This window comes from Mus pahari, chromosome 5 (assembly GCF_900095145.1).
Source record: "Mus pahari chromosome 5, PAHARI_EIJ_v1.1, whole genome shotgun sequence".
NCBI classification, from domain to species: domain Eukaryota; kingdom Metazoa; phylum Chordata; class Mammalia; order Rodentia; family Muridae; genus Mus; species Mus pahari.
The window spans coordinates 156,872,070-156,881,268 of NC_034594.1; positions in this window are offsets into that span (position 1 = coordinate 156,872,070).

The following is a 9,199-nucleotide window of genomic DNA, read 5'->3' on the forward strand; positions in this document are numbered from 1 at the left end:
CTGGCTGTCCTGGAACTCACTTTGTAGACCAGGCTGGCCTCGAACTCAGAAATCTGCCTGCCTCTGCCTCCCAAGTGCTGGGATTAAAGGCATGTGCACCACTGCCTGGCATGGCTAACTTTTAAGAAGGCAGCCATATTCACACTACACTACTGTCGCAGGGTAGCAAAAACTTAAGCCTTGTCATTCCTGGTGGATTTTGTGTCACTGAAGTTTAATGGTGTCATTAAGAATCAGATCTAAACTGATGATCATAGGAACAAAGCTAACAGAATTTTACAGTCTAACAATTTGACATGGGATGAGGCAGGAGCTCAAGTTTGAAAGCCATCAGTTGCCTTGTAGGAGGAGGAAACTGGGGAGATCCACCAAGGAAGACTGAGAACTCACCTCAGTCCAGAGATTGTCTTTGAACCTTTTAGAGTGGAAAGTCTAACTTTGCAATGTCAACAGTGGATTGGCCCTAAAGACACTAGCCTTTGCCCTGTCTGTCCTCAGAGAAAATTAGCTGTGTGTCCTGGAGTGGGGCAGCTCTAATGTCCCGTGAATGTGAGTCGGGTGCCTCCTCCAGTGAGGAGGAGAGGCATTGCTGCTCTGTGAGAGCAGGTTTGTGGTGAAGTCATCCCGGAGGTGGTAAGGAGCTCGCTCTCCTTCCTTCCAGCAACTCTGTGTGTGGGAGGAGGATGCGCTTTCTGCTGCTGCAGAGACTGTGTCCTAATTGAGTTTCTGTGACTGTGATGAAATACCCTGAACAAAGTTTACTTTAGATCACAATTCCAAGTTACAGCCCGTCTAGGTCAGGGTTACTATGGACTGTGATGAGACACCGTGACCAATAGCAAGTTTGAAAGGAAATTCTTTATTTGTTTACACTTCCATATCACTGTGCAACATTGAGAGAACCCAGGATCGGACAGAAACTGGAGGTGGGACATGATGCTGAGCCCAGGGAGGGGTGCTGCTTACTGGCTTGCTCTTTATGGCTTGCTCAGCCTGCTTTCTTATAGAACCCAAGACCAGCAGCTCAGGGATGGCATCACCCACCATGTGTTAGGCTCTCCCTGTCCATCACTAATTAAGAAAATACCTGGGCTGGAGAGATGGCTCTGCAGTTAAGAGCACCGATTGCTGTTCCAGAGGTCCTGAGTTCAATTCCCAGCAACTACATGGTGGCTCACAACCATCTGTGATGGGATCTGACGCTCTCTTCTGGTGTGTCTGAAGAGGGCAATGGTGTACTCATATACATAAAATAAATAAATCTTAAAAAAAAAAATTTACCCCACAAGCCTGCCTTATGCCCTACAGCCCCATCTTATGGAAGCATTCTCTTAATTGAGCTTCCCTTCTCTCTAATGACTTAACCTATGTCAGTTTGACATAAAACTATCCAGCACACAGTCCATCATTTCAGAGAAGTTAAGGAACCTAAAATACCTGACCATATTACATCCGCAGTCAAGACCACTAAAGAAAAGAATGCAGTCCTGAGCACTACTTTTTCTCCACTCTTATACACTCTAGGACCCAAACCTAGGGAATGATGCCACCCACAGTGGGAAGAGTCTTTTCACATCACTTAATCAATACAACCCCTGCCCCCCACAGACATGCCCACAGGCTAGCCTAGACAGTCCTCATAGATACTCTCTTCCCACTTGATTCTAGCTTGTATCAAGTCAACAATTCAAAATGACCTCAGAGAATGGGAAAACAACACAGGGTCCTGTCTGATAAAAGAATTTTAAACCAGAGTTTGGCAGGAAGAAAAACAGAGTGGGTAAGAGAGATGTCAGCAGTGACCAGGAGGAGATGGGGAAGTTAGAAAGTCATGTTGTGTGAGTTATAGGATGGGGACACAAAGCAGGTGTATGAGCCAAGGGCAGCTTCAGAGAGAGGGAGCTACCTCCGGTGCAGGAGCTCAGGATTTGGGTTGAAGTTGGAAAAGGGGAGAAAGAAAGGTTCTACTTTTCACATTATAAAGCAGACAGACTTAGCCGTGAAGATTAGTGAGCAACTGCATGGAGGCAGGGGAAGTGCTCCTGGGGCGCGCGCGCGCACACACACACACACACACACACACACACACACACACACACACAAAGGGACAGCTAGCCTGTCCTGGCCTGCCTCAGCAGATGTCATGTTTCTTTGCACTATTGACTCTGTAGTTCTCTCGAGGTTGTAAGGATTTCCTCCTTTCAGCATGTCTTCTGCCAGAGTAAGGAAGTTTCTGCTGCCTTCTTCAGAAGACATCATCAAACGCCCACCCAGCTGTTTGTGTAAGAGTTCCGCTATGCTGTTTGTGTTGGGGGCGGGGGTGGGAGTGGGTTGGTATTCCTGTAAGAGGGGTCTGCTGACACAGAGACAACTGCTGTCTTCATTGGGAAGGATCTCATCAGCCAGTGTCATGTCATTTCACCAGAAGGAGCTGGCATAGCCCACGTTGCGTTGCGCATGGGGACCTTGAAAGAAGCTGGCTGAAAATGGCCCTCCTCAGTTGGTTCTGCCTTCTCAGCATCCACTGTGTATCCGCCCATCTCCAGGGACCAATAGAATGCAAGCCCACACGTGAGCAACAAGCCCCTGGTCCCGGGAAGAGCTAGGGAGAGAGGCCGGGCATAGAGAATCAGGCCGGCCTCATGACAGGAACTGAGCCCAGCCTTACGGGTCCCTCTGCTGGAAAGAGGAGGAAAAGCAGGAGGGAAAAAAGGACACAGGAGATAAACAGGGGCAGGGCAGAGCCACACCATGCAGTGGAATGTGGACTTTATCCAGCGGATATGAAAACGCAAGTAACGTTATTAGTTGCCAGTAGACAGCAAAGCAGGGGAGTGGAGGCTTGGGAGGAGAAGTTCACTTCCACAGACAAACACGATCTGAGCTCTGAATAAAAACATTATATTGGTCCAAATATTCAGAAATTAGAAACTATTTAAAAATATTTCTCGAAATGGTCCTACCTGCCTTAAGTCAGGCAGTCACTGGGTTCTGGGAGAGCAGAAGAGGCGGTGGATAGTCTTACAGGCCAAGTAGGAGCAGGGTCCATTGTGCAGATTCTACATGATGCCTATGGGGGTATAAATCTCTAGAATGTTCAAGTTGGGTATTCTGTAAGTTAGTGAATATGCACCTTTAGGAAAATTTATTTTGTTTCAGGTAGCAGGAAAAACATTTTTTAGCTGAATGGAAATTGTGTTATTTTATTGCCTGTTCTTTGAGATGGGGGTCTGTTAGATAGTCCAGGATGGTCTCAAATTCATGTTAATCCTCCTCCCTCTGCCTCCAGCGTGCTGGGATTATAGGCCCTGTATAGAAATTATGTTTCCAATTATGTGTATGTACATGTGGGTATTTGCATGTGAGTGAAGGTACCTATAGAGCCCTCGGTTACCCTGGAGCTGGAGTTACAGTTAGTTACAAGTCACTTGATGTGGGTACTTCGAATTGGACCAGCATCCTCTGGAAAAGCATGAAATGCTCTTGACCACCCTCCAAGCCATCTTTCCAGCCCTACACATTTGTTTTAATTGGAAGTTTCTAGCTTGTCCTGAAAATGCACAATATTTGGCTATAGGGAGTTCCGTCTGTATTCTGTCTGTCCCAGCGCCACTGCCATCCGCCCCTAGGTCCTGGCTCCAGCTCCTCCCCAACTTAACCTGACTTCCTTTGGCCTTTGGGAGCCTAAGTGTTAGGCTGGGGTTTCCCAGGCTGTTGCTGCATGCTTCCACCAGGGGGCTCTGTGACCAGGGCTTTGGAGGGAAGGGTGGGGAGGAAGTGCTGCGAGCTAGTTCCAGGGGGGACTTGAAGGAAATGCTGCCTTCCTTCCTGGCCAGGGAGTTCCAAGGAGCAATTTCAGCTCAGTGGAGAGTCAGACCTAAGAGGCCCTTGAGGAGAAGTGTTTTGAAAGAGACCAAGAGAAGTGAGGCTACAGGCCAATCGCCAATGATCCCGACCCTCTGCAGTCTGTGACCCTCTGTCACATGAAGCGGGCTGGTTGACCCTTGAGGCAGTTTCAGGTCAGGAAGGGAACAGACACACAAGGCAGATATGGCTTGGGCTCCCACAGCAGCGCAGACACTAAGAGCTCCAAATGGCAGGTGCTCTCCAGGAGTGGCTTACTCACATTCTCCGTCTGAGGGGGAAGGAGGAAAGATAGAAGTCAGCTCAGACTACCCTAAAGCAAGGAAGAAGTCATCCAGGGAGTCAGCAAGATGCATGCATAGCCTTGTCTGCCTGCCCGCCTCAGCCACAGTAAAATTTCAGTTTGTTTATCAAATAAACGGTCCAGGAGTTTGCTGGGTCTCCATCTGTGTACAGGAAGGCATTGTTTTCCATTTCATATCCAGCTTGGAGCTGTGGGACTTGGGCTGACTGAGGCCAGGGACCTGACCTCTAGCCAGCCCGCTCTGGGTATCCCCTGAACTCCTTCCCCATTGTAGTGGGCTCTGTGGCTTTGACTCAAAGATCTAGGAGGGTTCAGAACCCCGCTTCCTCCCTGGTAGGTGGTGGCTGCTTTTTCCTGAGTTTGTTTTCCTTGGCTGCTACTGGGATGTTTTCTGTGAAATGCTTTTTGTCACAGAGAGAAGAAAGGAGGCTAGGCGGGATGTGTGTGGAGGGAAGAGAATCTGGGGTGGGAGGGTGCCCTGTCAGGAGCATGGTGCCTATAAGTCAATGCCTGCTGGTAATTCCCTTCACCTCTGCTTTCTTATCCTTACCCCGAGGGGGGCATACAAAGTGTTAATGTAATGCAAAAATTATAAATTATACAAAGCATTAATACACTACACGGTTAATGACAGCACAACTGTTCCCCAGGTCACATTCATTCATTCATTCATTCATTCATATGTTTCTCCTGTAAGCAATTTCAGTAAGCACAACCAGACAATAACACAGGTACAACCCACTCCACAACACTCAGGAACAAGTGTTGGCATTATCTTAATTGTCTTAATATTATTGGGTTTTGTTTGTTTAGGGCTTTTTTATATTTATTTTTATTTTATGTGTATGACTGTTTGCCTGCCTATAGGCATAATGTTATTGTGCACTGCATAAAGATTATCCTTGTATCAGTCAAATGCTGACTTCTCTGGCCCCAAATCTGACTGCAATCGGACATTGCATTGTAACACTTATTTTAAGAATCTCCCATCTTGCCGGGCGTGGTGGCACACACCTTTAATCCCAGCACTCAGGAGGCAGAGGCAGGCAGATTTCTGAGTTTGAGGCCAGCCTGTTCTACAAAGTGAGCTCCAGGATAGCCAGGGGCTATACAGAGAAACCCTGTCTTGAAAAACAAACAAACAAACAAAAAAAGAATCTCCCATCTTCAGCTGACAAGATGGCTCAGCGGGTAAGAGCACTGACTACTCTTCCAAAGGTCCTGAGTTCAAATCCCAGCAACCACATGGTGGCTCACAACCACCCATAATGAGATCTGATGCCCTCAGACACTACAGAGTATTTATATATGATAATAAATAAATCTTTGGGCTGGAGCAAGCAGGGACTGAGTGAGCGGGGCTGACTGAAGCTAGCAGAGGTCCTAAAAATTCAATTCCCAACAACCAGATGATTGGTCAATAAAAGCTGATCAGCCAATGACAGAGCAGAAGAGAGAATAGGGCTGGATTTCCCATCCCATCCAGAGGAAGGGGAGAGGAATCAAGGATTCATTGGGAGAAGAGGGTTGAGGAAAAGCCATAGTAAAAGACATCCAGATCAATACTAAATGCATGTATCTTGGGGATTTTGGCTAGGAGGTAGCCAGATTAGCTTAGATGATTAGAATAGATTAATAACTGATCAGTAATTGTGTCATAAAGCTGATTGAATAAATCTAATAGAGTGTCTCATTTTGGGAGCTAGCCAGGGTAAAGAAACATTATCACTTATAAAATCGCATTAACACCTGCCTGTGTATTGTGTATACCACAGCATGTCATGCCCTTGGAAGGTGTTGAATCTCCTGGAACCAGAGTTACAGATGGTTGTGAGCTGCCATGTGGGTGCTGGGAACTGAACCTTGTCAGGAGCCATCTAAGATATTCTAAGGCTAGCAGGTGACCTTCCTGGAGATGGCTCACCACTTTTGCATGGTCTGCAATGGGTAAACTCTATGAGACAAGGTCCCCAAAAGATGATTGCTTCTTCTTCTTTTTTTTTCCTTTTTTTTTTTTTTTTTTTTTTTTTTTTGTTTTTCGAGATAGTGTTTCTCTGTATAGCCCTGGCTGTCCTGGAATTCACTCTGTAGACCAGGCTGGCCTCGAACTCAGAAATCTGCCAGCCTCTGCCTCCTGACTGCTGGGATTAAAGGCGTGCGCCACCATGCCCGGCCTTCAGGATTGCTTCTTGCAGCTCATATGCGGTTCCTGTCATTATTAAATTAATAAAAATAATCCCTGAGCATAAGCCCACCCTGATGAGCAGATCTCCTGCAGCCCAACCTAAAGATGAACTTTTATGAATTAATGCTGTTTAGATGAATTAATGATTCTATAGAATTCCTGATTTGATTCAAATAATTTTAGGAAGAAAATTTCTAGAGATGGTTTTAGTTGCTTTGCTAGAAAGATGTAATAAAATTAGAATCAAGAATAGAATGTGCTCACTCCTCCGAATGGTAAGTAAAGACTGCATAATAAGGAATACAATGAGCTTTTGTAATCACACTAAAGAGAGAGATAGACTTGGGACAATTTTCTGTTCAAGGAAAAACATTTAGGTCCAAGGATAAATCCGCAGGTGTGCACTATGATAAGGCAAGGCCAAGTAAAACTGTTGCTTTGAACATTTAATGAGTATATTATAGTGAAACACTGCTTTGAAGTTAACATCAACTTCCTTCTGTAACTCCCATTCTATGTAACATTTTATCCCTGAGGTAATTTTCTAAGAACTTTTGTCTAAGAAGGTATAAAAAGGCCAAAGGAAAGAAATAAGGTTGGGGGCTCTGCCCCATCCATCCATCCATCCAAATGTGCATGTCTGCTTGTTTATATGTACATATGAAGGTATATGAGTGTGTATGTAAGCCTGCATGAACACTTGTGGAGTTGATGTGACAGATGGCTGGGCCTGACCGCAGTGTGTGTGTATGAATGTATAACAGCTATAAAAAGATGAAAGCAATAAATAAAAGGTGATTTAGCCATTTTCTGCTTCATTTGGTGTGTGTGTGTTTTGTGTGAGTAACTCCTTTCTTTTCCATTTTACATGGAGTTAACCAGCCAAGTCAGTAAGGGTCTCCTGGCTGCCTGGCCAGAGAAGGGAACACTAGCAATAAATTCTTTACCTAATTCTCCCCCCCCCCCCACACACACAAGCCTCCAACCCCCACCCCCACTGTTAGCAACAAGTATCATTAAGTCCACAGGCCTGCAGCTTCAGGCTTTAGAGAAACTTAAAGTCAAGCTGGGTATATATTATTATAGAGAGCAACCCTACTCTCTCACAGGAGCAAGTCTTACCCCTGCTGACACTCTTCCCCCTGGGCTACCTTCAGAAGAGAGCCAGAGCTCCAGAGCTGGTTTCCAGCAGAACCCAGCTCCTCTGGAAGAACAGCCAGAACTCTTAACCACTGACCCACGCTTCTGATGTCATGAACTCCTCTGAAACCATAAGCCCAAATGAACCTCTGTCTTTCTGTAAGTTGCTCCTGGTCACAACATTTTATCGTAATAACAGAAAAGCAGTTGACACAGCATCCCAAGTCCCTGGTAAAACAGACTTACCTGAGATGCTGAAGCTAGAGAGCCTGATGTGAGGCATATTCTGCTATATTCATGGTATATCATATTTGCAAATATTTATGTTCACAAATAAATTATATTTGTTATATGTTTATATATAAATATATATTTGTATATTTATATAATATATAAAAATATATTAACAAGGGTTCCTACAAAGGAGAAGAAACGAAAGAGCAAGAGCAGGTGCAGTGATGGCTGGGCACACAGGACGGATGAAGCTCCAGGGTTTGAAAACGTGAGGGCTGTGAGTCAGCGATCATGTGCGGCCTGTGGGAGCTGGGAAGACAGCATCAGAAATATATACAGGAAAGGCACAACTATTCAGAACCAAAACACCCACTCTAAAACAGCAGCCAGTCAGAGAATAAATCATGAGGGGGATTAGAAAACATGGCTAAGCCAACAGGGATAAAAATAAAGCACGAAGAACCTGTAGGACCATGCTGGAGTAGCACTGAGAGGAACTCAGATCCAAACACAGAAAGGACCCGAAGCTGGGTTAGTAAGATGGCTCAGTGGGTTAAGGTGTCAGCCAACAAACCTGACTACCTGAGTTTGGACCCAGAAGCCCACAAGGTGGTAAAGAGAAGTTGTCTTTGACTTCCATACATAGACCATGGTGCACACACACACACACACACACACACACACACACAGACTGACCGACAGACAGACAGGTACACACACAGACTGACTAACCGACTAACAGACAGACAGACAGACACAGACACACAGAGCTGGGTGTGTTAGCACAGTCCTTTAATCGTAGCACTCAGGAGGCACAGACAGGTAGATCTTTGTTACTTTGAGGCAACTAGAGCTACATAGTGAGACATTGTTTCAAATATATATATATATATTTGAAGCTGGAGGCAGGAGCTCAGGCAGAGGCCATGGAGGAGTGCTACTTTCTGGCTTGCTCCTCGTGGTTTGCTAGCCTGCTTTTTTTCATTTGGAGCATCGAACAGTCCTCTATTCAGGGAAGGTCTTCCTGAATACTCTTCAACCAAAGCCCAGTGTGCAGCTCCAGGAAGGACACACATGGAGCCACCAAGGAGGAAACGGACACCTGCCTAGTCAGCCAGATCAGCTGAATCAACCCTGGTGATCAATGGGGTGACAGAGTAACAGATATTGCATCCAGAATGATCTCACATCCCCAGCCTGTTCTCTTATAGAACCTAGAACTACCAAGATGGCACCACCTACAGTGGGCTGGGTTCTTGCCCATCAATCATTAACTAAGACAATGCCCTTCAGCAGGAAGTTTTGTTTTGTTTTTCAAGACAGGGTTTCTCAGTGTAGCCCTGGCTGTCTGTCCTGAAACTCACTTTGTAGACCAGGCCAGCTTTGAACTCACAGAGATCCCCCTGCCTCTGCCTCTGCCTCTGCCTCTGCCTCTGCCTCTGCCTCTGCCTCTGCCTCTGCCTCTGCCTCTG